At 39.9% G+C, this 26,964-nt stretch overlaps 1 long non-coding RNA gene across 1 annotated transcript; it reads left to right on the top strand.

The window, feature by feature from the left end:
- Window positions 1–9,236: 9,236 nt before the first annotated feature.
- On the top strand, window positions 9,237–23,358 carry LOC141420900 (uncharacterized). Its single transcript, XR_012445617.1, has 3 exons — window positions 9,237–9,715; window positions 12,912–13,000; window positions 16,420–23,358. It is a non-coding gene; the product is annotated as an uncharacterized lncRNA (long non-coding RNA).
- Window positions 23,359–26,964: the final 3,606 nt, after the last annotated feature.

A 26,964-nucleotide genomic window follows, 5' to 3' on the forward strand; every position in this document is an offset into this window, starting at 1 on the left:
ATTAAAGATATCCATAGTGTTCTCGACCTCATCCCTGGTGACAACAAAGCCAGGCCATTTTTACTTCCCACCTAAGACCTAGGTCTAAGTCCCCAATACCCAACTGCCAGCATGTCTTGCAGCTACCTCTGAGATGTTATGGTTGCCTCACGGGGACTCAACAACAGCCCTGATGTGAAAGTCCTTCCGTTCTGGACTGTAACTTCATGGCCACTACAATGATGACTGTGAACTCACTGCTCTAAGAGGCAAGTCGCCCTCCACCAGAGGCTGCACTGTGACTGGCCACTATGGAAGACCCTGCTCTGGTCCCTGCTTCTCAGTCCTTTCCCTAGGATCCATCCTTTCCCAGCTCCACACAGCACACTGGAAACCAGGCAGCGCTTTGGCCACTAAATTCCTGGAGCACTTTGGGTGACAACGTAACCAAAGCTTTAGGCCAGAGGCCCAACTTCATGGGTTCCATGTGTCAGGTCCACCATTTGCCCCAATATGCAAAATAAAGAGACAAGTAGACAAGGGCAGAGAAAGGAGGGTTATCGTGTGGCACAGGCACTCTGTGGAAAGACGCACAGTAAGCACTTCGGCTCACTTGAGGGTAGAGACATGAGTCTTAGGTGTAAACAAAGGATGCACTGGGCAGAGTATAAGAGGAATGCATGACAAAAACAGTCCTGGACAAAGTGTGGCCTGGCTGATCATCATCTCAGTTCTGGTTCTCCAAGGGGGCTTGTTATCGCTGTCATCTCTTGAAGGGAGCATCTGGTTCCTGTGACAAGATTACTCTGCTCCAGGGCACAGTCTTATTGTTCTAGGTAATTGTCCTCATTTGGGGGTGGCCTGTACTGCAAGGCTGTGCTGTTCCTTTCCTTGGGGGTAGGTTTGGTCCCTCCTGGTAAAGATATTAGATCAGTCCTGTCCTTCCTGGAACCCAAGATGAATGCTGGGGAGAGAGACTCAAAGAAAGGAGACAGATGTAAAATGGAGTCAGGGAGGCCAAGTTTTTCTCCTGCTTGTAGTTAATTTGGGGGCCTAAGTAAGGGTCAGTGCTTTTCAGCAAAAGCAGTTTCTAAGCATCTGTTTTAACAGAAAGGATCTACAGAGGTCCCAGTGCAACCTAAGGTCTCTTACCCATCTGCCTCCCACCTCCCACCACTCAAATTCACAGGGCCACAAGTCCCCACAGTAGCAGCCAGTCACATTCCTGCTCTGGAGTCTGAGATTGAGGGAGATGCTGCCTCACCCCTAAGATCTATCTCCCAAACCAGTATATACCCCAGACTGCCACTTCCAGCCCCTTTCCCTCCCACCCCACTCTCACCCACTCCATAGTCCAGATCAACCCTTCCCTTATCCACCTCCAAGCCTTTGCACTCTGTCTAGGGTCTACTCCTTTTAATGCCCACTCACTCCCACAACTCAGAACAGACATTGCTGTCCCTGGGGACTGTACCCTACCCTGAAACATCTGGTTAAGACGCCTGCCTGGCACAAAGCGGGGTGCTCAAATGCCTGGGCTGGAAGAGGGATTGAATGAGGGCAGGAGGAAATCAGTTTTTCAAGGGATCAGTAAAGACACTTGTTGTTCACCAAAATCTCTCTTCTTTTATAGGAACAGAATTTAGCTGGGACTAATTCTGCCTACGCTGGGAGAGACTGCTCTTCCCAATGTCTCTCTTCCGATTCCATGGAACTAAGTTCTCACCATTGGAAAAATGTGTAAAAGTGACATGGGTCACTTAAAAATACCTCCATGTGTTCCCTCATGTTCTTCCAGGAACCTGGAAGCACCTGCATCCTAGCTTTTTAGAAGCCAATGCTGGTTCTTGAGTGGATCATGGAGAGGTTAGCTCATCTACTCACCAGAGACTGTTAAATGAGAGAGAAATACCCCATGTGCTTTGAACCATTGGATTCTGGGTGTTTTTCTTACATCTTTGCCTTGTACCCCAAGGAGTAACAAAAACAGGCAATTTTCTGGCAGGAGTCACATCTGGTTTCAGCTCACAATAGTGGTAATATCTCCTAAGGACCATTAGCATTCCCTGAGTATTACACAGCCAGAAACAGTGACACTGACTGACCTCTTAGCCCAGTTTCCTTGGTTATCCAGGGGAAGTAATAATAGTTATAACAGATCTGATGCACATAAAAACGGCATAGCACCTAGCATACAATTAATGTTCATTTTCTCCTATGTTCCCCCAGAGCTGTCTGCATCCCCAAATCGATATACTTGCATCTCCATTTTCTAAAACACATCAGTGCAGTGTCTGGAGGAAGGAGTGCCTTTTTTCTAATCTCAAACAAATTTGCTTTATCAACCAGATGCATGGTGCCATCCCTTCTCCCTATCTTCTCTGCCCCAAGATGACATTGTCCCTATCAACCAATCAACCTACTCACAGAGTAAGTTCTAAGGATGGCCCTCTCAAGGGTACACAAGCTATTCGGTGTGCCCCTCCTCAACATGATCACAGGATGAAAATGGGGAGCACAGCAGGATAAACAGAGAAAACAAATGCTACCAAGAGACATCCTGAAACCCCATTCAGCAGGATCCCCCAGCCACTTCCAGTGCAGACCAAACACCCAGCTCCCACACAAGAGCTCCAGAAAGCAGCTCTATATCAGCTTCCAATGGGGCAGTGTATGGTGTACCACCATCCCTGGTAAAGGAAACTGCTACCCTCAACCCCTGCCCCAGAAGCCTCCCCAGCCCATTCTATTTTGTGTCTCATACACACACACACACACACACACCCATCTTTTGCATCAGAAAATGAAAATAACTGATTCATGGCTGTCCAGATGCTTTTGCTCAACCTCATTAAAAAAAAAAAAAGGCAGTCAAGGTATAAATTAAATTTCTACCTTAGGAAACAGAACTGAAATACCAAGAGAGCAAGTCACTTGGTGGTGAGAGTCAGGCTGAAATGTCAGGAGGTGGAAGAGTGAGAGGTTGGAGGGATCCCAGTGAGCTAGGGGGTTGACTGAAGTTATAAAGACACTGTGAGGTAGAGAACAGGTATAGGATTCAAGGTGAGGGAGCAATCAGCCACAAGCCAAGACTGGAGGAGACAGTGAAGAACAGCCAGATCACCGCACTGGGAAAGCTAGAACAAAGGTCTAAGACTCCTGCTGCAGTGACCTCAGACCCATGCTGCAGGCTCAGTGGACATTCTTGCTCCTTTTTGTGCTATTATCTGAGTTGGTGTGAAGGGCACTGCTGCCTACAGTTAAAGAGCTCAACTCAGTCACATAGCATGGAGAGGTGGACAGAGAAGGTCATGAAAGAAGGCAATCCACTAGGAATCTGTCTGAAAGCACAACTATCCTAGGGGTTCTGGGAATTATGCTAATTAATGTACCTAGAACCATCTGCTAACTTGGACATGGTAAACTCTGGGAAACCGAAATAGAAGCTGAGCTCTCTTTCTCATCAGTCACTCCTGTGGAAATGTTCATTTTAGTCAGAAGGCCAGTTAAAGGGCTTTGCCATTATAGCTTCCCAGACACATCACAGTGGGTCTCGCTCCTTGGGCTATCAAGGAGTCCTGGGGAGCAAAAGGCTAGAGAAAAAGGAAGACATCTTGAAATACACCCTTGCTACCACTAGAGGGGGATGCTTCCTTGGGAACCATTTCAACAACCTGAAGTAAAAAGGGACAAGAAAAACAGACTACACACCACAAAATGTTTTCTTCAGCATGGGTGGGTCCACAGAATGGATACCTATACAATTCCCTCCTTACCTGGTAATTTTCCAATGCTAAATATTCCTTTCAAAAGTTTACCATGTTGAGTTGGCATTGTACAGAAATTAATAGTCACATTGGTCTAGAAACATTAAACTTAATTTTCTCCATTTGTACAAGGGTAACACACTATATTAAATATGTAAGGTCTTATCTACATGGGTTTGATTACAGAAACTAATAAAATATTCTCTAAATAATGAAAAAATATTCCTATGAAATGTGATACCTACAGGAGTCAGCATCTTAGAACAAGACTTATTGCCATATCATATCTGAGCTATTGGACTAAAGGAATTCATAGAAAATCTAGCTCATGAGCTATCACTTATGAAGAAAAATGGTACAGAGTAATGAGACTCAAAAGCAAATTCTGCCTATGTTAGCATTTGTCAAATGTGGAACCTTCAAATTACTGAGACATATTTCATCTTAGGACATCTCAAAGTTTCACTACAGTCAGACACCTGTGGCTCACACCTGTAATCCTAGCTACTTAGGAGCTAAGATCAGGAAGACCATTGTTCAAAGCCAGCCCAGGAAGGGAGTTCATGAGACGCCCCATCTCGACCAATAGCTGGGCATAATGACTTGCCCCTGTCATCCCAGAGATGGTGGGAAGCTTAATATAGGAGGATCAAGGTCCAGGCTGGCCTGGACAAAAAGAGAGACCTTATATCCACAATAACCAGAGCAAAAACGGCCAGAGGCATGGCTCAAATGGTAGAGTGCCTGACTAACAAGTGTGAAGCCCTGAGCTCAAACCCCAATATCAACAAAAAAAACCCAAAAGTTCACTAGAACAGCCCTTGAAAGATGAACTTAGATTTTCAGAAAATTCAAAACAGAATTTCACTAACTAAAAACTAAAGAAACTCTTTAAGCCAAAGAAAAATTGTCAAATGATCACAATACAAAAAGAACATTTAGATTAAGTCCAAATAAATACTGATGTTTGATGTTTTGAACAGTAATAACAGAAGATTACAGGACTTTAAAACGTGTATAATTAAAAGAGGTGGCAAGAAATACACGTTAGGAAGCAAAGAGACAACAATATGCCTGCAACTTGTAAATACAAATCTAAAAATAGAAAGCATAAACAACATAGCAAGTAAAAGGATGGGAAAAGACTCACCACTAAAATACTAACCAAAAGAAAGTTGGGCTGACTAATATCAAACTAGACATTATAAGGCAAAATGTATTAGTAAAGACAAAAAGGAACATTTTTAATGAGTAATGTTTCCGATTAATAGGAACTGCAATACTAAATCTGTGTGTACCTATTTACAAGCTCACAAGCATATCCCAAACTTGAAATTTTTCCTACTTCATCAGAGTCAAGTTTATAGTCGCTGGAAAACAGCAAATTGTTATGGCCTACAGACAACTATTTTCTCTTGAAAATAAAATCATCAGAAGCACCATTTGTCCACATACAGCAATGTAAAGTAAGTATATTCTGACATATGTCTTCAGAAAACCTAAACTTTTAAAAAAAATTTCAAGTCCTTAACAATTGGAGTAGATAGTCTACAATGCATTAACACAGTCTTGGCGATAACTTCTCATGGTCTGTTAACCAAACTGATGTTACAATAGGAGAAAAGTCAATCGGGACAGTACAGAAAGTTCCCAACAGCATCTGCTTTCTCACAGTGCTTCAGGGGAATTTGGGGATTAAGGGTCCTGTGGCCACTGTCACATAACCCACAGTTGTGTGAATTATGTCACCAGACATCTGCCTTCTAAATTTTTTTCTGATAGCCACATTTTTATCAGAATGTAACTACATTTCAAAAGTCACTTATAGATTCAAAGTCTTTGCATTCAAGCTTTTCTAAAACCTATGATAACCAACTTCATCATCTACAGAAATCCCTATTACCTATTGGGATAAAAAGTAATTCTGGCTAATTCAGTCAAACTAACCTAGACAGTCTTTATCAAATTACTTGTAGCAAACATTTTAGTAGCTTTCTCAACTTGAAAAGACCAAGGTCTGCACAAGAGTAAGCCAATGGAAAGTACACCTCAAGTATGTCTTGCTGTTATTCCATTCCCAAGTTTTCATAACCAAAGCTACCAGTACTCAGAATCTCCAAAGTTTATCTATGAGGATCATCCAGAAGCATGGAGTCTAGACCCTTTTTTTAACCTTGGTTTATTCAACAAGGTCATGGTGGTACTGAACACTCACATTTCCTATATTTGAGGACTTTCAAACAGGATAATCTCATTCATTTTCCATATCTGGAAAATATGCAAGCTCAAAACATTTATGCTGTCTGGACACCAGTGGTTCATACCTGGAATCTTAGCTACTTGGGAGGTTGAGATCGGAAGGGTCACAGTTCAAGGCCTGTACAAATAGTTCACATGACCCCATCTCCAAAATAATCAGAACAAAATGGACTGGAGATGTGGATCAAGTGATAGAGAGCCTGCTTTGCAATTGCAAAGACCTCAGTTCAAACCTCGGTTCCACAAAAAAAAAAAAAAAAAAAAAAAAAGACAATTTGACCTTTCAAATTACTAAAAGTGTTACTTAAAAGAAAAATTTTTAAAAATTCTTTGCAATGCCTAATACTAAAGTGCCTAATTTCATATATAAAATTACATACATTCTTCTCTTTGAGTTGACAAAGGCCTACCTAGAACTCTCTGGACTAAACTCAAAATGTCAAAAACAAAAAAAGGACAAACAATTTCTCAGATTCAGATTGTTTTCCACTATAAAATCTTTTAAGAGCTCTCTGCTTAGTGACCTCTTCTTCACTAGAAATCCTAAAACTCACCTAATGTTTGGAGATTGGTGGCATGGAAACATTGTTTCATCCATGTGTTGAAGAAGCTGACCTGGTGTGCAAACCAGTATATTTATGTTGTTGATCCTCTTGGCTTTATGTTTCAGAGCCTGAAAACAGTTGTTTCTTTAACTACACATACATGTCTCAAAGAAGCCTGTGTCACAAAACCATAAAACCATCTGCATGTGGCATTTCATCTTAGCCATTTAGATACTCTTAGAAGTAAAAACAACTTCTTCCCTTCCATTTCTGTAACTTGTCCACATTTGTGGGCTAAATAAAATTCTCAGTGAAGACCTACAGAGTTCTAGAGTCTTCATCACACCCAGCATTTTCAGGCCAAGATAAACTTATCAAATGAATGATCAAGACTTGATTTCCTATTAAGTCTCCTAGAACTAGCTTAAAAACAATTAATGGAGCTCAAGAGGTAGCACAGCTGCTTTGCAAGCATGAAGCCTTGAGTTCAAACCCCAGTCCCACCAAAAAAAAGAAAAAAAACCAATTAAATTACCCCCATTCCTTTAAGTCAGGATCCAGGGGCACTGAACAGGCTCTCCACACCACTATCACATTTTGTGAACTAGAAAAAAGAACTGAGTGCTGTTTTAGAGATTCTCTCCTTGAGAAGAGAACAGTGGGATATTGTTAAATGTTAGAGCCAAGGGACAGGTACACGAGTATATGATGGTTTATGATGCCATTTTCTTCTTTTCTGTACATTTGCATAGAAATTCAAGAACTATTTATCCTCAAGTCTAGAGGAGACTCTAGCAGATCGAGCACTGCAGGTTAACTCTAAGGTAAAACAAAAGTTGAGGAGGTTTTGCCATGACCTAAAATTAACATTCCTCAAAATGGTCTACCTTCCTTTCTTCTCCTGCTGTCATAGCAATGTTCTGAATGATTTAGACCCTGAGGAAGACACTTACTAAAATGTACTAGGTCCACATAATGAATGTCCCTTCTTAAAGCACATTAACAAGTAGGCTTACTCCAACTGGCTTGCACATCTGACTCAGAGCCTCATCTATGCAGAGCCCTGAAGAAAATGGGCTTTCCAGACAGCAAAGCTAACAAGCAGACTCCAGATGCCAGCAACCACACCAAGGTGGCACCACCCCATCAGCCCCCATCCAGGAGGCCAGTCCACCTCCTCCCTGTCAACTGCCATAGGAGTCCTACATAGGTTCCTAAAGAAGGACAGACAAGGACAAAGGACAAACCTTCCCACCAATGATGAGACCAGCTGAAAAGTCGTGATTCTTTCCTACATTTCGGAGAACCTCAAAGGTCTGATATGCCAGTTCCCTAGTAGGTGATATTATCAGAACCCCCAGGCCATCAGTTGAGGTCCATTGCAGTCTGTATAAGGCTCCCAACACCTTGAAGACAAGAAGAAATCTGTGTCCAATCATTCCTTAGAAAAGTCAGCTTTTTGACCTAAGTCTCAACCTTGTCCCTCCAAATCAAAACAGAAGACACACAACTCACAAGTTTTACCCAGTCTGAAAGAGACTGTTTCTTCTACCTACCAGAAGCATCTACTCCCAATTCAGAAGGAAAGGAAAAGAAGCCTCATGGTAACTCATCTGATGCCAGAGCCATGCAATCAGGAGACTGGCTATCAGAGAAAGGTATGTGTAACCCACTGGTAATTAAAATAGAGTTAAGAAAAATTATCATTTTTCTGAACAGGAACCACATTACAATAAACTTTTTTCATCTTTTAACTAGATGATCTAGTTATGCAATGTCTGAGTTCCCTAGTTGTAGAAAGACACTGCTTTAAGAAAAAAAAAAGAAGGAAAAGAAAAACATGCTAGGATTTAAGAGAAAATGGTTTTGTAATACTTGAAACAAAAATTGTGAGTTTTTTTCAGTGCCAATTGTTTTGTAGGAATCATATTAGTAGATCAACCATGAAACTGAGGTGTAAGTAAATTCCTAAGCAGCTCTACTATTCTACTGCAATGTAAAGAACAGCTACCAACGTTCCAGAAAATTCTCAACAACACTTCTTGAAGCAAGCATGTATGTATGTTAATTAGCTTGGTTGAACCATTCCATAATGTAAACATATTTTAAAGCATCATGTTGTACATAGTAAATGTATACAATTTTATCAAAAAAAAAAAAAGCAGCATGAGGGAGATCTGGAACAGATTCTTCCTTTATGGCCCTGAGAGGTAAACAAGCCTGCTAGCATTTGGACTTGGACTTGTAGACTCCAAACTGTGGGAAAACCTCTATTGCTTAAGCCACCCAGTCTGGTATTTCGTTATGGTAGCCCTAATGAACTAATACAAAGGGCAAATTCTTTCTGTTGGTTCTCTTGCATATTTTAACTAAACACAGGTTTAATTTTAATCATTCACAGGCCCCTGGAATCCTTAACAAATCCTGAAAGCATGAGAGTGACAAATTGTTAGAATTCCATATTTTATAGGTTTTTAATGACATGAAAATTGTCAAAATAAGGTTTCAGGTTAACCTCCCTCTAAAACATATTCCCCTTTTTAAAAAAGCATCAACATGGTATATGCCTGTAATCTTAGCTACTTGGAAGGCTAAGATTGGGAGGATCACAGTTCAAATCCATGCCAGGCAAAAAATTCAAAAGACCCCATCTGAACCAATAGTTGGTGATGTGTACCTTGCTGCGGGCTGAAACCATACGCTGACGAGGAAGGGGACAATCAAAGGCATTTGTGCACGTCTTCCAGTATTGTGCAAACATGAGACTGGAAGAATATGACTCTTGGCACACCAAGAAGTTTCTCAGCACACTGAGCACACATGAAAGCAGAATGTTCTGGTTTGTCCACTCTCTCAGAAGCTTTAAGAGAAGGGCTTTAATAAGTAACATATAAGTAGAGCAGTGTTTTTCAAATCACTTCTTGTTTTGCTCATTTGGATAAACATCCATCATTGCTATGCACTTTTGCTGACAAATAAATACGAGGAGAAACAAGGACCGGAGTTGCAGTTCCAGAAACCCAGCCCTCTGGCTCCTAACACACTCTCATTTCTGGTGTTCTGTTCTTTCCCGGCTCCGATCAGCAACGTTTGGTGTGGTTGGCAGGATCAAAGAGGCAGAGAGACAGCTTCATCAGAAACCAAAGGGAAAACGGCTGCTCGGAGGTAAGCGAAACTTTCAGGATTCTCAGAGCCAGAGTTATGGGCAATTCCCCTTCAACTCAGTCTCAGTAGATGCCATTGCTTAAGGGACTGTTGAAGGGCTCAGGGATAAAGGTTAAAGACAAATCTTTTCAGGAATTATTTCATCATGCTCATCGGCATTGCTATTGGTTTCATCCTGAGGGAAGAACTGTATTGAATTATAAAGTGTGGAAAAAGGTGATGAGAGCTCTACAAAGGGCACAACAAAGAAGGGACATAATACTGTTCATGTCTGGTCGTTACGGTCTTCAATTTCTTCTGTATTAAAACCTATGAGCACAGATTCTGGAGAATCTAGACAAGTGGTCACTGATACAGAGAGTGATGTGGGACGTATTTCCCGACCTTGTGCTTCTGCCGATGAGTTTATTTCTCCACCTTTACCTCCCCTGTCATCTCAGAAAGATTATTTAAGCAGTTAAAGGGCCCTAGGCAAAATAAGAAGGAGTCTTCTCCTGGGCAATCAGCAGCATCTTCTGACCATGATTCCTCTCAGCATGAGTCGGGTTCAGGGTCCTCTTCAGATGAATCACCCATAATGGTTCAGAAGAGTCAGTATCATGTATTAATGGCGGAAGTACAAAAACCAGCTCGCAATATGGATAAATGTGACTTATCCACTAGATCTCATAAGAATTTTTCTAAGGACCCTTCATCAAAAACGTGGGTCAATTAATACAGACGTACCCAGTCAGCAATGGGATGGCACATTCAAGCCTATCTCAACCCTTTACCATGCAACAAGGGGAAGTGCAGCTTTAGATTTACCTAGCTCTCAAAATATATATTTACAGCCCACATTAGGTAGATATAAATTACATACTGGTATTTGTGGACCTTTAATGGAAGGAACAATGGGGTTAGTTTTAGGTAGAAGTAGCATGACAATGGCAGGATTAACTGTTTTCCCTGGAATTATTGATTCTGATTATAATGGAGAAATTTTAATTATGGCACAAGTAGACAAACCTTTACAAATCTTAAAAGATCAGAGCATTGCTCAACTTTTAATTTTACCATGTTAAAGGGAGCACATTAAATACTGCTAGAAATGGAGGATTTGGTAGTACTGGGAAAAATGTTTATTTACAAATGCTTTTAGATTCCAGTCGTCCTCAAATAATGTTGCTTATTAATGATATATATTTTCAAGGTCTTTTAGATACTGGTGCAGATGTATCCATCATATCTTTAGATCAGTGGCCAAATCAATGGCCTATGACTAAAATTAAAGCAACCTTTTCTGGCATTGGTCAAATTACAGATATATATGGCAAAGTACTGAAGTAAAATTATGTATTGGTCCCAAAGGACAGAAAGAAAAAATAAAAACATATATTGCAGACATAGGAATAAATTTATGGGGAAGAGATCTATTAGCAGAATGGGGTACTTCTCTTAATATCCCTACTTTAAATTCCTCAGTGAAAAACGTGATGGCTAGAATGGGATATAATAATAAAAAAGGGTTAGGAAAAAATGAAAAAGGTATTATACAAGCTTTACAAATTAAAGGGAAACAAGATAAAATAGGCCTTGGGTATCCAAATTTATAGGAAGGGCCATGCTCAGTATACACTTCCTTTAACCTGGCTCCAAGAAAAACTTATATGGACTGAGCAGTGGTCACTAACAAAAGAAAAATTAAAAGCATTAGAAGAACTAGTATATGAACAATTAACAAAGAATCATATTGAACCTTCTACAAGTCCTTGGAATTCTCCTGTATTTGTGATTAAAAAGAAATCAGGAAAATGGAGAATTTGACAGATTTACAAAATATCAATAAGATTATTCAACCCATGGGTCCTTTACAACCAGCCTTACCTCAGCCTGCTATGATTCCATCATCATGGAAACTTATAATTATAGATTTAAAGGACTGTTTCTTTACTATACACCTTCAACCTAAAGATAGAGAAAAATTTGCCTTTTCCATTCCTTCTATTAATAATCAAGAACCAATGAAGTGATATCAATGGACAGTATTACCACAAGGAAGGCTTAATAGCCCCACCTTGTGTCAACATTTTGTTAATCAACCTTTTGAGTAAATTGAGAACAATGTTCCCTACTGCTATTATTATTCACCATATGGATGATATTTTATTTGCTATGGAGACACAAGAACAGGTTAATGAACTATTTACATCTGCTCAAAAAATTTTACCACAATATGGTTTAGAGATTGAATCAGAGAAAATACAGAAAGAAGAACCTTATATGTATTTAGGATATATTTTGGAAAGGACTCATGTTAAACTGCGAAAATTTTCTATATGGAGAGATACATTAAAAACTTTAAATGATTTCCAAAAATTATTAGGAGATATAAATTGGTTACGACCTTCTCTGGGAATTCCTAATTATGCTTTACAACATTTGTTTGACACTTTAAAATGAGATTCTGATATTTCCAGCCCACAAATATTAAGTAGTCAGGCCGAAAAAGAATTACAGATCTTAGAACAATATATTCAACAAGCCTATATTGATCATATAGATCTTTCCTTTTCTTTTCAGTTAATCATTAACCCTACTCCCCATTCTCCTACTAGATGCATAGCTCAAAGATCTGATATTATCATTGAATGGATATTTTTACCAAATAAAGAAAATAAGCAATTATCTACTTATCTTGACAAAATGGCACAATTAACCTCGAAAGGTCAGCAGAGATTTAGACAATTGAGTGGTCAAGATCTCACAACTATCGTATTACCATTAACTAATGATCAGATTGAAAAAGCTACCCAGGAAAAAATTAATTGGCAAATTGCTTTAAGTTATTTCCTAGGTCCTATAAATAATAATTTTCCAAAAAATAAATGGCTTCAATTTTTAAAACATACATCTGTCATTATTGATAGTATAATACAAGAGAAACCCATAAAGAGTGCTCTTACTTTTTATACTGATGCTAATAAATTGGGATATATTGGTTATACTAATGGCATTATTCATAAAGTACAACAATCACCTTATAAGTCTGTACAAAAGGCTGAATTTAGCTGCTATTATTTTACTATTGCAAGATATATCTACTTCTCTTAATATAGTAACTGATTCACAATACTGTTATTATACTGTAAAACATATTGTTACTGCTTATATACCACATGATAACAGTAGTGATTTCTTTTTTCTCTTTCACCAGTTACAAGACATTTTATTACCACGTAATACTCCTAGTTTTATTACTCATATCAAGAGCTCATTTGCAATTGCCTGGCCCAATGGAAAAAGGTAATAATGATATTGATCAATTATTAATTTCTCCTCTACTATTAGAGGCCGATCAATACCACAAACAGACTCATGCAGATTGGAGACACTTAAAACAATGATTTAATATTACTCAATGACAAGTTAAAAAAATAACATCAACTTGTCATCAATGTCAACAAGTTTATAAACATGTAGGAATGTTTATAGCCATAATTATGGGTATTATAGCAGTAACTACTACTGCTGCAGTTGCTGGGGTTGCTTTACATCAAGGAACACAAATCATGGAATTTGTTCAAAATTGGCAGAGTAATGCTGAGAAACTGTGGAACAGTCAGAGACAGATAGTCAACTGCATGCTGAGATAGCTGATTTAGAATCTGCAGTAGTTATGTTAGGAGATCAGTTACAAAGTTTAAGACAACAAATGACTCTAAAATGTGATTGAAATTTTACTACATACTATATAACTCCTATTCGTTGGAATGAGTCTAAATTTTCATGGATAAAATAAGACAGCACCTTATAAATCATGACAACATAACAAAAGAAATTATAAAATGACAACAAAGTATTTCTGAAACTTTCTCACAACAGTTAAAATTAGTTTCAGGGACTGATTTATTAGAAGAAATAGCTGATAGAGTCAATAATTTGAATCCATTATATCAATTAAAGTATTTCGGAGGAGGAACTTTGTTGATTATTGTGATATTAATAATATTGTAGTCTGGAAAAAAACAACAACACAGAATAATCACAGCTCATCAACATACGGTCAATGTCATTATGCTACAAAATTTGCAAACTAAAAGAAAAAGGGGAAATGCTGCAGGCTGAAACCATAGGCTGACGAGGAAGGGGACAATCAAAGGTATTTGTGCACGTCTTCCAGTATTGTGCAAACATGAGACTGGAAGAATATGACTCTTGGCACACCAAGAAGTTTCTCAGCACACTGAGCACACATGAAAGCAGAATGTTCTGGTTTGTCCACTCTCTCAGAAGCTTTAAGAGAAGGGCTTTAATAAGTAACATATAAGTAGAGCAGTGTTTTTCAAATCACTTCTTGTTTTGCTTATTTGGATAAACATCCATCATTGCTATGCGCTTTTGCTGACAAATAAATACCAGGAGAAACAAGAACTCGGGGCTGCAGTTCCAGAAACCCAGCCCTCTGGCTCCTAACATACTCTCATTTCTGGTGGTCTACTCTTTCCTGGCTCCAATCAGCAATTGTACCTGTCATTCCAATCTATGTGAGAGGCTGAGATAAAAAGATTATAATCCCAGGTCAGTCTAGGCCAAAAAAAAAAAAAAGTTTACAAAATTTCATCTCCATGAAAAAGATCTCGGTGTGATCATGTGCACCTGTCATCCCAGCAATGACAGGAACCTTATTTTTTTTTTTGTAGAGAATATCTATGTTTATGTCTTTTGGGTTAAAAAAAACCTGAAATGGATTCACTTTATTATCATTAAAGCATTGTGGAGATGCTCAGAGGGAATCTGTCTCCTTCTAGATTTGCATTTTTGTTTTTACATCTTTGTTTTTGTTTCTTTTTTTTTCTTTTATTATTCATATGTGCATACAAGGCTTGGTTCATTTCTCCCCCCTGCTCCCACCCCCTCCCTTATCACCCACTCCGCCCCCTCCCTCTCCCCCCCAATACCCAGCAGAAACTATTTTGCCCTTATTTCTAATTTTGTTGAAGAGAGAGTATAAGCAATAATAGGAAGGAACAAGGGTTTTTGCTGGTTGAGATAAGGATAGCTATACAGGGCATTGACTCACATTGGGTCAATAGGATTGCTCTCCAGTCCAGCCTGAACAAAAAGTCCAAAATAAACAGAGAAAAAAGGCTGAAGGTATGAATGACTTAAGTGATAGAGCACCTGTTTTGCAAGCACAAAGCCCAGAGTTCAAACCCCAGTACCACCACAAAAATAAATAAATAAATCTAATAATACATCCCAATATTTCCTACCTCTCTATTTTTTTTAAGATGAGGGGGAATTTGAAACTCTTACAATTACATTTAGAATTATCTTGTGAAAAGATTAAGGAGGAAACAATGTCAAAATTGATATGACAAAATTATCTACTAGCTAATTCTTTAGTTTCACAAGACCATCTTTTCTCTACCTTGTGCAGCCCACTTCATCCTTGATACTGCAGGATCGAATTCAACCATCACTTGTAATAAGAAGCCACCATTCCTTCTGAGATGAAATATATTTACATTTTATATAAGTTTTAACCATCCCAACTGATAAAAAAGAGAAATTCAACAAAATATACTTAATGCATACCCAACATACCACCTTGAACATCTTTCACCATCAGAACATCAGTCATGGGAGGAAAACTTACTTCAGTCATCCTACAAGGGCTGTTAAGATGAACTGGCAGAGTAGCTCCAGTGGTAACAGCACCTATCTTGCAAGTATGAAGCCCTGAGTTCAAACCCCAATGCTACCAAAAGGAAGGGCTATTAAGAAATAAGAGGTAAAATGACTGCAAACCCATGATGATGGGAACAGTTCTATTTATGCACCTTAAACATTGAAATTAGCTGGAGAAACATCTTGGTAACACTAACCCCTCAAAGCTTTTTTTATTTTTTTTTTCTTTGGGGAGAGGTAACTGAAGTTTTGAACTCAGGGTCTTGTGATTGCTAAGCAAATGCTCTACCACTGGCCCCAATCCTTCATCCCTTTTTGATAAGGAAACCCGGAAAACAATCAAAGCCAGGAAAAGGATCAAAGACAAATAAGGCCCTTCCCCTTAGCTGGGGCCCCTGCATCCACTTATCTTGCTAGAAACTGTGGATGGACTTTGTCCACAGGTACACTAACATGATATATTGTAACCCTGAACAGCTAACTGCCACATCTGCTTCTGTACTCCCTGCTTGCTTGCTGCTGCTTTTCTCGGTATAAAATCATCAACCACCCTGAGCTCAGGGCCTGAGCCATTTTGGAGATAGCCAGGTGCTGGCCCGCTAGCTTAATAAACTTCCTTTCCTCCATCTTCCTGGATTTGAGTCTTATTCCCACTGGTCAGTCATCCTGTCTGTAAGTTTTCTGCAACATTTTGACTTTATTTTTCAGATAGGGCTCAAGTTTCTGCCCAGGGCTGGCCTCTGACCATGGTCCTCCTACATCCACCTGCAGCACAGCTGGGATTATAGGTGTACACCACCATGCCTTGTCTCAAAGCTTTAACCATACACCAGTGGCATGTGAAATCCAACTACTCATTTTGGATAATAGTGAAGACGGGGCATCACTTCAAAGTAACTGGAAATGTCTAGGTCATGCTTGGAAGCCCCAATAATTTGCCCTTTAACATTACATTGTTCAAATATTTATTACTGCTTTAGCCAAACTAAATTTCCTAAATTTCATTGTAGATACTCCATTATTTTTTACAGATGCTGAATGCAGGAACTACTGCTCAGATCTGGGGATTCCAAATTACTCATGACTCACAAAAAAGGAAAAGCTACATCTGTAAGGTTCATTTATTTAAATTATACTCTAGGTAATAAAGGGATTTACAATCTACACAATCATTTTCCCATAATTCTTAACACAGCACAGGCAGGATTACTCTCCATCCTTAAATAAAGGAAAGAACAAACATTAAAACACTGTCTTAATCTGTACAAGTTATTCCAAGTTTCAATGGAGAGAAAGCAAACTCAGCATTAAAGAATCATTTATTCCCATAATATGCTGTCCCAGCGAGGAACCTCAGTTGACAATATTCCAAGCAGGACATTAAGATGACACCCTCCTTTGCACAGTGGTGCCATCAGCTACCCAGTCACTTTCACAAGGAATGGAAAATGACTGCCCACAGGAGGAGGAAGACTGGCTGCCTGGTCTGCAGTCCACCAGGCAGGGCACAGGCGAGGATGGCCCGTCATTCTAAGGTCTGTTAACCTCCTAGAAGGAGAGTCAGGAAGAACATAACTGTTCCAGCACACTACTGTCACCACTGCAATACAGAACTGTGTGCCATAACCTTCAAAGAGGTCACAGAGGAAGAAAAGGAAGTTTTGATTTTGCTGATGCCCTGGAACAGAGGTCTGCAGGCTATGGCCTACAGGTCGAATCCAGTTTGCTACCTGGTATTTGTAAGTAAAGTTTCCCTGAAGCACAGCTCCAGCTAGTCATGTAGCTGGGACAGACTGAATGCCCCACAAAGCCTGATACGTCACAGAAAAGTATGCCAACCCCTACTCTAGAAGATTCTCAGTTGTATTTCAAGGAATACTTGAAGCTACAGAAGATGACCACAGTTCCTACACACAAAATACCACCCTTTGCCCCTCCCTTTATTCCTTTCTTAGAAATAACCACCCCTATACCCCAACTGCACAATCCTCAAACTCCCTAAAAGAAATCTCCTTCTGAATCCAGATAACAGGTAGTTTAGGGATGGTTCTTATTAAAGATTTCCACACTGGTGGAAAAGTTGGCGAACAGTGGCAAGCATCACTCAAATGCTCTCTTCTACGCCTCACAACACCGGTAACACCTGTTTCTTACAGAAGTGAATAGTATCTGAAACAAAAAGGATAAAAACTCCTTATATGTTCCACTTATCACAATCAAGAGAAGAAAAGCCATCTACCTCCAATCACACCAGACCAATTTTTAAAAAAAGACTAATGCAGTTTCTACATAGCACAGCTGATATGCCAAGGGTGAGTCTGTCAGGAATAGTGAGAACAGTTACTGAACTAAAGCAAATAGTTCAACATTTCTCAGTAAGCCTCAAATCCCAGTTCTCTCTCATCTCACACATACACACCTATGTGATGCCCTTAGAAATACACCCTCAGATGGCCTGCTTCAGGGAGCATAGTAGAGTTGACTGACAGCGCTAGCTGTCTTCCTGTGATCCACCACTGAAAAGGCCTTCTTCACCTGGGTTACTCCCAGTTAATGGCTGAGCTCAACAGCAGTCTCCCTACCCATGGCTTTGCCTATCCACAGTCCAAAATATTACACTGAAAACTCCAAAAACAACAAATTCATAGGTTTTAAGTTACTTTTATTAGAGCAATACAGTTCTACCTATTCCATTTTATTGCTGTTACTCTCTTACTATGCCTCATCTATAAGTTAAGCTTTATCACAGGTATGTATGTATAGGAAAAGACAGTATATTTAGGGTTTCATACTATCCAGTTTGAGGCATTCACTGGGATCTTGGAATGTATCCCCTGCAGATAATGGGGTCTGTCAGACTACTGCAGGCTCATTCCTGCAGGTTGGGAGGGGGCAGGAGTTCCTCTAATGGGTGTTAGAAGGAAAATTCTTCAGACCAAAAAGAATTGATAACATTTATTTGATCAAAACAAAAACAGTTTGTGATCTGCATAGCTCCCAGAACCACACAGTCTGAGAACTCCAACAACTGGAACAGCCACCCTTTACAGGAAGATAGAAGTGAGCCATAGAAAACAACTAAATTGGGTACACCTAGTCAACTAGTCAGGTACAGCTTAACTAGTTAACTGTACAACCTAACTAGTTAACTGACTACAGAGCCTCACAACTAGTCAAACTTGTTACAATGATTAAACTCTACCATACTTTGATGTGTTGAGCCCAGTGCAGGGATTCAGTCCAAAGCCACAGCTTCCTAAATTTTACACCCTCAACTTTGGAAGGAGGACTCTCCATCGTGCTGACCAAAGTCTTCTTAAAATTGACCTGCAGTCTGAGATTCTGCCCACCCACTTCTCCTTCACCCTTCAGAGACATTTCCTCCCAACAAATCTCCAACTCACCCAACCCAACTTGGCATCTACTTCTCAGAGGACAAGACACCTGGATAATATCCATGTCTCCCACCAGGTCTTTCAGCTTCCAGGCCTCTACAACTCAAGTGAATCCTCTAAGTGTGAGCTAGAGACTCCCCAATGCTTCCAGGGAAAGGGTCTTGAGCATGGCCTCCTCTATAAATGAAATGTTCTAGTGCTGCTGTCTCAAATCATCACATAGTGGCTTAACACAACAGGTTATTACCTTACAGTTCTGGAGGTCAGAAGTCCCAAATGGGTTTCTCTTCCCTTAAATTAAGGTGTTGGCAAGGCTGCATCCTTTCTGCTGATGCTGGAGGGGAGTCCCTTGCCTTGCCTTTTCCATTTTCCTTGGCTATGGCCCCTTCCTCTTTTTCCTTTTTTGAGCAGAGGTCTCACTCTCTCACTATGTTGCCCAGACTGGACTCAAACATTTTAAGCCACTGAAGAGTACATTAGACTCACCTGGATGGATAATCACTATCCTTTAAGATATACTGCTGAGCAATCTTCAATTACCCCTTGCTATGCAACATGGTCACAGGGTCTAGGGACTGGGATGAGGCCATTTTAAGAGGTCATTTTTCTTCCTACCATAATCTCCACAACCACTCACAGTCTACCTTCAACCCTCTTCTCCAGCCCAGTTTAAAGCCAATTGAAGGACACATGAGACAGTTCAAGGAGTGTTTCCTCCCTCAAGAACACCACATGTTTTCATGTCGCCTGTATTTCCTCATGCTGTTCCCTCCACCTAGAAAGTCCTTGCCAGTCTTTTCCATCTGGTGAACTCATTATTAAAGAACAGCTCCACTCATAGCCACTATAAAAGGCTGCACACAGTGGCATCAGGTAAGGCTCAGGTGTGGGGGCCAAAATCCAGCCCATATTCAGCTCACCAAGCCAGGCCTGCAGCCACAACCACCAGGAAGACAGCAGCAGACCCAGAGGAAATGAGCTTTTCCTAGCACACCTGGCCAGGAAGAGTGACATACGGAATATAACTCACTCAATCTTTTCCTCCAATTACACCAGCCTCTAACTGTACGACACTGAGTTACATATTGCCTATTTACTATGATACTATCTGATGCATACTTATGATAACATTTGTCAAAATATTATCAGCCCTGTCCCACCAGCTCCTCAGTTCCCAAGGGACCTGGACTTGAGATTTTTCCCTGTGTATTTATAAAGCTTCAAGAGGTGTCACCTGTCAGGTTGTTTCAAAATGTTTCTGAATTGTATGAGGCTACTGAGCACGGCATGTGTACCATGGCTCTGTACTGAGTTTCATGTACTCTTTGCCATATGAGGCACCCAGCATGAGGATATACACTGAGTTACTCTGAGAATAGCAAATCTCCTCTTCAAAAGCCTGTATTCTAGATTGTTAGCCCTGCTCGTTGATTTCAACACTGCTTTTACTTGTTGGTCAAAGCTTAATATTTCTAAAATTAAAAAAGACCAATACTATGGGAGGGAGCTGTTCCTTCAATTTGGAGAAAAGGTTGGAATTTAAACATTTGTTTAACAAATGCAGTGCAGTAAATGTAGTGACTTGGAGCTCTGGAGTCCGACCTGGGCTACTTGGGCTAGAATTCCTTTTTCACTTACCAGCTGTGTCACATTGCTGTTCCTTCAGGCTTCCCTCACCTGTGTGAAGGGAATGATTTCCTGAGGTGGTGGTTGTGAGGATATGGAGAGTGAACATGCACACAAGGGAGGCTCCTCAGCTGAGACCTGAGCTGTGCAGGACCTGCTCCCTCTGTCACTCTTAGACAGGTGATGAGGCAGCATCCTCTCTGGTCAAGACACTCCGTCAAGACATGATCCTAGGGGTTCCAGATGGCGGCGAGAGGGAGGAGGCAGAAAGCGAGCCTCCTAGAGTGAAATCTTGGAGAGACGCTGGAGACACACTTTGCAGGCATAATCACCGAGAAAAGGCATAACTTTGACTCCTCCACATCTCCAGCCGGCGCAGAGAATCTCCACTTCACGTTAAACGGAGAAACCAGGAGGGCTCCTGGCCCGCCACTCGCCCGCACCCAGACGGCTTGGGAAGACGTGGACCAGGTGAGCTTCGCGGTACCGCGGTTCCCCCACAGACAAGCCTGGGCCAGAGCAGCAAAGCCCCCTGGACAGACCGACCTCCACCCGGGGAAAAAGAAAAACTGAGTAATAAGCAATAAGAACAATAAAGACATGCTGGAAAGAGGGTGGGGCGCCCTGAGCGCTGAAGACTGGGGGAAGGGAATCCTTCCCGGGACTGTAAATAAACAAGCCAGGCAGGCCGGAGAGGCTCTGGCAGGACCGGGGCGCGCACCCAGCAACCAGGAGCGGGGACGCTTGTGAGAGTGGAGGAGGGAGAAAAACTTCACAGGAGAGGAGGGAAGACCCACTTCCCACGTGAACTGTAAACAAACATGGTGGCCGGCAGGAGCAGCAGCACCGCCCAGTAAGCAGGAGCAGGAAAGCTTCTGAAAGTGGCAGTGGGAGGAAAACTGCACAGGAGAGGGGGGAAGACCCACCTCCCACATGAACTCTAAGTAAACACGCAGGCCTGACAACGCAGGGCAGTGTCGCCTTTCCCAGTGCTTGGAAAGGGGAAAGCCTGTAGCAGAGGCCCCCGCACAGGAGAACTCTGAGCAAACAAAGCCTGTGGGACCAGGTGAGTGCTAGCTCACCCCAGAGATCTGCATAAATAACGCCGCCAGCTACAGGCTGAGAGCAGCAGGCAGGCAAGCAACAGTTGCAGATACCACTCTCAGAACTGCCTCCAGACGCTTTTTTTTCTTTTTCTCCCTACCTTTGATGAGAGAACAACCGAATTACACCTGCAAGCCGAAAAACTTACTGAAACTGTATTGCATTTGAACTTGGGACACTTGGTGGGGTTTTGTGTGTGTGTGTGTGTGTGTGTGTGTGTGTTTGTGTGTGTGTGTATGTACTTTTGTTCTACTTTATGCATCCCCTTTGATGAGACAACTACAGAACAACATCTGAGGCACCATCTCCAGGATGGGAGACTGAGACGGACACCCAAATTATTAAGACTGAAACTTCATTGCATTTGAACTTGGAGGTTTTTTGGTTTTTTGTTTTTGTTTTTAATTTTCTATTTTTCATCTTATTTTAATTCATTTTTATACATAGATATTTATTTCATTTACTTATTTTTTATTTTTATTCTTATTTTTATTTTTTTATTCTTGATTTTCAATCCTCTCTCTGTCTCTCTAATGTCTGTTCAGCTTACTGTCAATTAGTACACTAACACTCCCTGTTTATACCTTTGAAACTTTCTTGTCTGATACCTTCTTCTGTTTCCTCCTTCTTGTCTGTGTATTTGTTTTCCCCCTTTCTTTAACTTCTTCCTTTCCATCTCAGCTCACCCTTCCATTCTAAATATTACCATTGTTATTATTACAAGCTAGAAAATACTTAATTGCACACAGTACAGGGACAGTAACAACACCAACGACAATGACAGGAAGACAGAAAAAACAGGGAAACCAGTTTCCCCACAGCAAAAAATTAGTACAGGAACCAGAGGGGAATGAAGAAAACAGATACTCAGATCCAGACTCAACAAAATGAAGATAAACTATGCCAAAGGACCCAATGAAGCCCACAAGAATAATTTAAAAGAAGACATACTACAGGTACTCAATGAGAATTTTATAGAGATGATACTGGATAGGGTCAACCAAAATGTACAGGAGACACTCAAGAAATTCCAAGACAACAAAAATAGAGAATTTGAAAAAGCAAAAGAAGAAATAAAGGAAACCATAGAAGGACTGTACAAACACCAAAGTGAAACAGAGAACATGATGAATAAATGGATACATGAACTCAGGACAAAAGTAGACAACATTAAAGAGGAACCCACCCAGGATATGGAAAACCTCAGAAAAAAGAATGAAACAGAACTGCAAAACAAAACGGAAGGCCAATCCAGCAGAATAGAACAAACAGAAGACAGAATCTCAGAACTTAAAGATGAAATGGTAATTAAAGGAAAAACCAAAGAACTATTAATTAAACAACTCAAGACCTGTGAAAAGAAAATGCAAGAACTCACTGACCCCATCAAAAGACCAAACTTGAGAATCATGGGCATCGAAGAAGGAGAAGAGGTGCAAGCGAAGGGAATGCGTAATATATTCAACAAAATAATAACGGAAAATTTCCCAAATCTAGAGAAATCTATTCCCATACAGATGCAAGAGGCCTCCAGGACACCAAACAGACCAGATCAAAATAGAACTACCCCACGACATATCATCATTAAAACAACAAGTTCAGAAACTAGGGAAAGAATATTGAAGGCTGTAAGAGAGAAAAAACAAATAACATACAAAGGTAAACACATCAAAATCACAGCAGACTTCTCAACAGAAACATTAAAAGCAAGAAGAGCTGGGGTGAGATCTTCCGGGCACTGAATGAAAATAACTTCAACCCCAGGATACTCTACCCAGCAAAGCTATCATTCAAAATAGATGGAGCAATAAAAGTCTTCCATGATAAGCAGAAACTAAAACAATATGTGACCACAAAGCCACCACTACAAAAGATTCTGCAAGGGATTCTGCACATAGAAAGTGAAACCCAACTTAACCATGAAAAGACAGGCAGCACCAAACCACAGGAAAAGAAAAAGCAAGACAGTAGAGAGTAACCTCAACTTAGGTACACACAATCAAACCTTCAAACAACTAAGACAACTAAATGACAGGAATCACCACATACCCATCAGTACTAACGCTTAATGTTAACGGACTTAATTCACCCATCAAAAGGCACCACTTAACAAAATGGATTAAAAAGGAAGATCCAACAATTTGCTGCTTACAGGAGACCCATCTCACTGACAGAAATAAGCATAGGCTTAGGATGAAAGGCTGGAAGAAGATTTACCAAGCCAATGGCCTCCAAAAACAGGCAGGAGTAGCAATACTTATCTCTGACAAAGTAGACTTCAAACCTACATTGATCAAATGAGATAAAGAAGGACATTCCGTACTAATAAAAGGGGAAATAAACCAAAAGGAAATAATAATTATCAACCTGTATGCACCCAATGTCAACCCACCCAATTTCATCAAATTTACCCTGAAAGACCTAAAAGCATATATTAATGCCAACACAGTGGTTGTGGGAGACTTTAACAACCCATTATCATCAATAGGTAGGTCATCCAAACAAAAAATCAATAAAGAAATCCAAGATCTAAAATATGCAATAGATCAAATGGACCTAGTTGATGTCTACAGAACATTTCATCCAACCCCTACACAATATACATTCTTCTTAGCAGCCCATGGAACCTTCTCCAAAATAGATCATATGCTAGGGCACAAAGCAAGCCTCAGCAAATATAAGAAAATAGAAATTATATCGTGCATACTATCTGATCACAATGCAGTAAAAGTAGAACTCAACAACAAAAGTAAAGACAAAAAACACGCAAACAGCTGGAAACGAAATAACTCATTACTTAATGAAGAATGGATCATCGATGAAAAAAAAGAGGAATTAAAAAGTTCCTGGAAATCAATGAAAATGAAAACACAACCTACCAGAACCTATGGGACACAGCTAAGGCAGTCCTGGAGGAAAGTTTATAGCCATGAGTGCATATATTAAAAAGACTGAAAGATCCCAAATCAATGACCTAATGATACATCTCAAACTCCTAGAAAAACAAGAACAAGCAAATCCCAAAACAAATAGAAGAGAAATAATAAAAATAAGAGCTTAAATCAATGAAATAGAAACCAAAAAAATCATACAAAGAATTAATGAAACAAAAAGTTGGTTCTTTGAAAAAATAAACAAGATCGACAGAGCCCTGGCAAACCCGACTAAAATGAGGTGAGAAAAAATCCAAATTAGTAGAATCAGGAATGCAAAAGGGGAGATAACAACAAACACCATGGAAGTCCAGGAAATCATCAGAGACTACTTTGAGAACCTATATTCAAATAAATTTGAAAATCTTAAAGAAATGGACAGATTTCTAGATACATATGATCATCCAAAACTGAACCAAGAGGAAACTAATCACCTGAATAGACCTATAACACAAAATGAAATTGAAGCAGCAATCAAGAGTCTCCCCAAAAAGAAAAGTCCAGGACCTGATGGATTCTCTGCTGAATTCTATCAGACCTTTAAAGAAGAACTGATACCAACCCTCCTTAAACTGTTCCACGAAATAGAAAGGGAAGGAAAACTGCCAAACACATTTTATGAAGCCAGTATTACACTTATCCCAAAACCAGGCAAAGACATCTCCAAAAAGGAGAACTATAGGCCAATCTCCTCAATGAACATTGATGCAAAAATCCTCAATAAAATAATGGCAAACCGAATTCAGCAACACATCAAAAAGATTATTCACCACGACCAAGTAGGCTTCATCCCAGGGATGCAGGGGTGGTTCAACATATGAAAATCAATAAATGTAATAAATCAGATTAACAGAAGCAAAGACAAAAACCACTTGATCATCTCAATAGATGCAGAAAAAGCCATTGATAAGATCCAACACCATTTCATGATAAAAGCTCTAAGAAAACTAGGAATAGAAGGAAAGTTCCTCAATATTATAAAAGCTATATATGACAAACCTACAGCCAGCATTATACTTAATGGAGAAAAACTGAAACCATTCCCTCTAAAATCAGGAAGCAGACAAGGGTGCCCACTATCTCCACTCCTATTCAACATAGTACTGGAATTCCTAGCCAGAGCAATTAGGCAAGAAGAAGGAATACAAATAGGTAAAGAAACTGTCAAAATATCCCTATTTGCAGATGACATGATCCTTTACCTTAAAGACCCAAAAAACTCTACTCAGAAGCTTCTAGACATCATCAATAGCTATAGCAAGGTAGCAGGATATAAAATCAACATAGAAAAATCATTAGCATTTCTATACACTGACAATGAGCAAACTGAAAAAGAAGGTATGAAAACAATTCCATTTACAATAGCCTCAAAAAAAATCAAATACCTAGGTGTAAACCTAACAAAAGATGTGAAAGACCTCTACAAGGAAAACTATACACTTCTGAAGAAAGAGATTGAGGAAGACTATAGAAAGTGGAGAGATCTCCCATGCTCATAGATTGGTAGAATCAACATAGTAAAAATGTCTATATTCCCAAAAGTAATCTACATGTTTAATGCAATTCCCATCAAAATTCCAATGACATTCATTAAAGAGATTGAAAAATCTACTGTTAAATTTATATGGAAACACAAGAGGCCACGAATAGCCAAGGCAATACTCAGTCAAAAGAACAATGCAGGAGGTATCGCGATACCTGACTTCAAACTATATTACAAAGCAATAACAATAAAAACAGCATGGTACTGGCACAAAAACAGACATGAAGACCAGTGGAACAGAATAGAGGACCCAGATATGAAGCCACACAACCATAACCAACTTGTCTTTGACAAAGGAGCTAAAAATATACGATGGAGAAATAGCAGCCTCTTCAACAAAAACTGCTGGGAAAACTGGTTAGCAGTCTGCAAAAAACTGAAACTAGATCCATGTATATCACCCTATACCAATATTAACTCAAAATGGATCAAGGATCTTAATATCAGACTCCAAACTCTAAAGTTGATTCAGGAAAGAGTAGGAAATACTCTGGAGTTAGTAGGTATAGGTAAGAACTTTCTCAACGAAACCCCAGCAGCACAGCAACTAAGAGATAGCATAGATAAATGGGACCTCATAAAACTGAAAACTTCTGCTCAACAAAAGAAATGGTCTCTAAACTGAAGAGAACACCCACAGAGTGGGAGAAAATATTTGCCAGCTACACATCAAAGGACTGATAACCAGAATATATAGGGAACTTAAAAAACTAAATTCTCCCAAAACTAATGAACCAATAAAGAAATGGGCAAGTGAACTAAACAGAACTTTCTCAAAAGAAGAAATTCAAATGGCCAAAAAACACATGAAAAAATGCTCACCATCTCTAGCAATAAAGGAAATGCAAATTAAAACCACGCTAAGATTCCACCTCACCCCTGTTAGAATAGCCATCATTAGCAACACCACCAACAACAGGTGTTGGCGAGGATGTGGGGGAAAAAGGAACCCTCATACACTGCTGGTGGAAATGT

Source organism: Castor canadensis, chromosome 2 (genome assembly GCF_047511655.1).
Source record: "Castor canadensis chromosome 2, mCasCan1.hap1v2, whole genome shotgun sequence".
Lineage (NCBI taxonomy): Eukaryota > Metazoa > Chordata > Mammalia > Rodentia > Castoridae > Castor > Castor canadensis.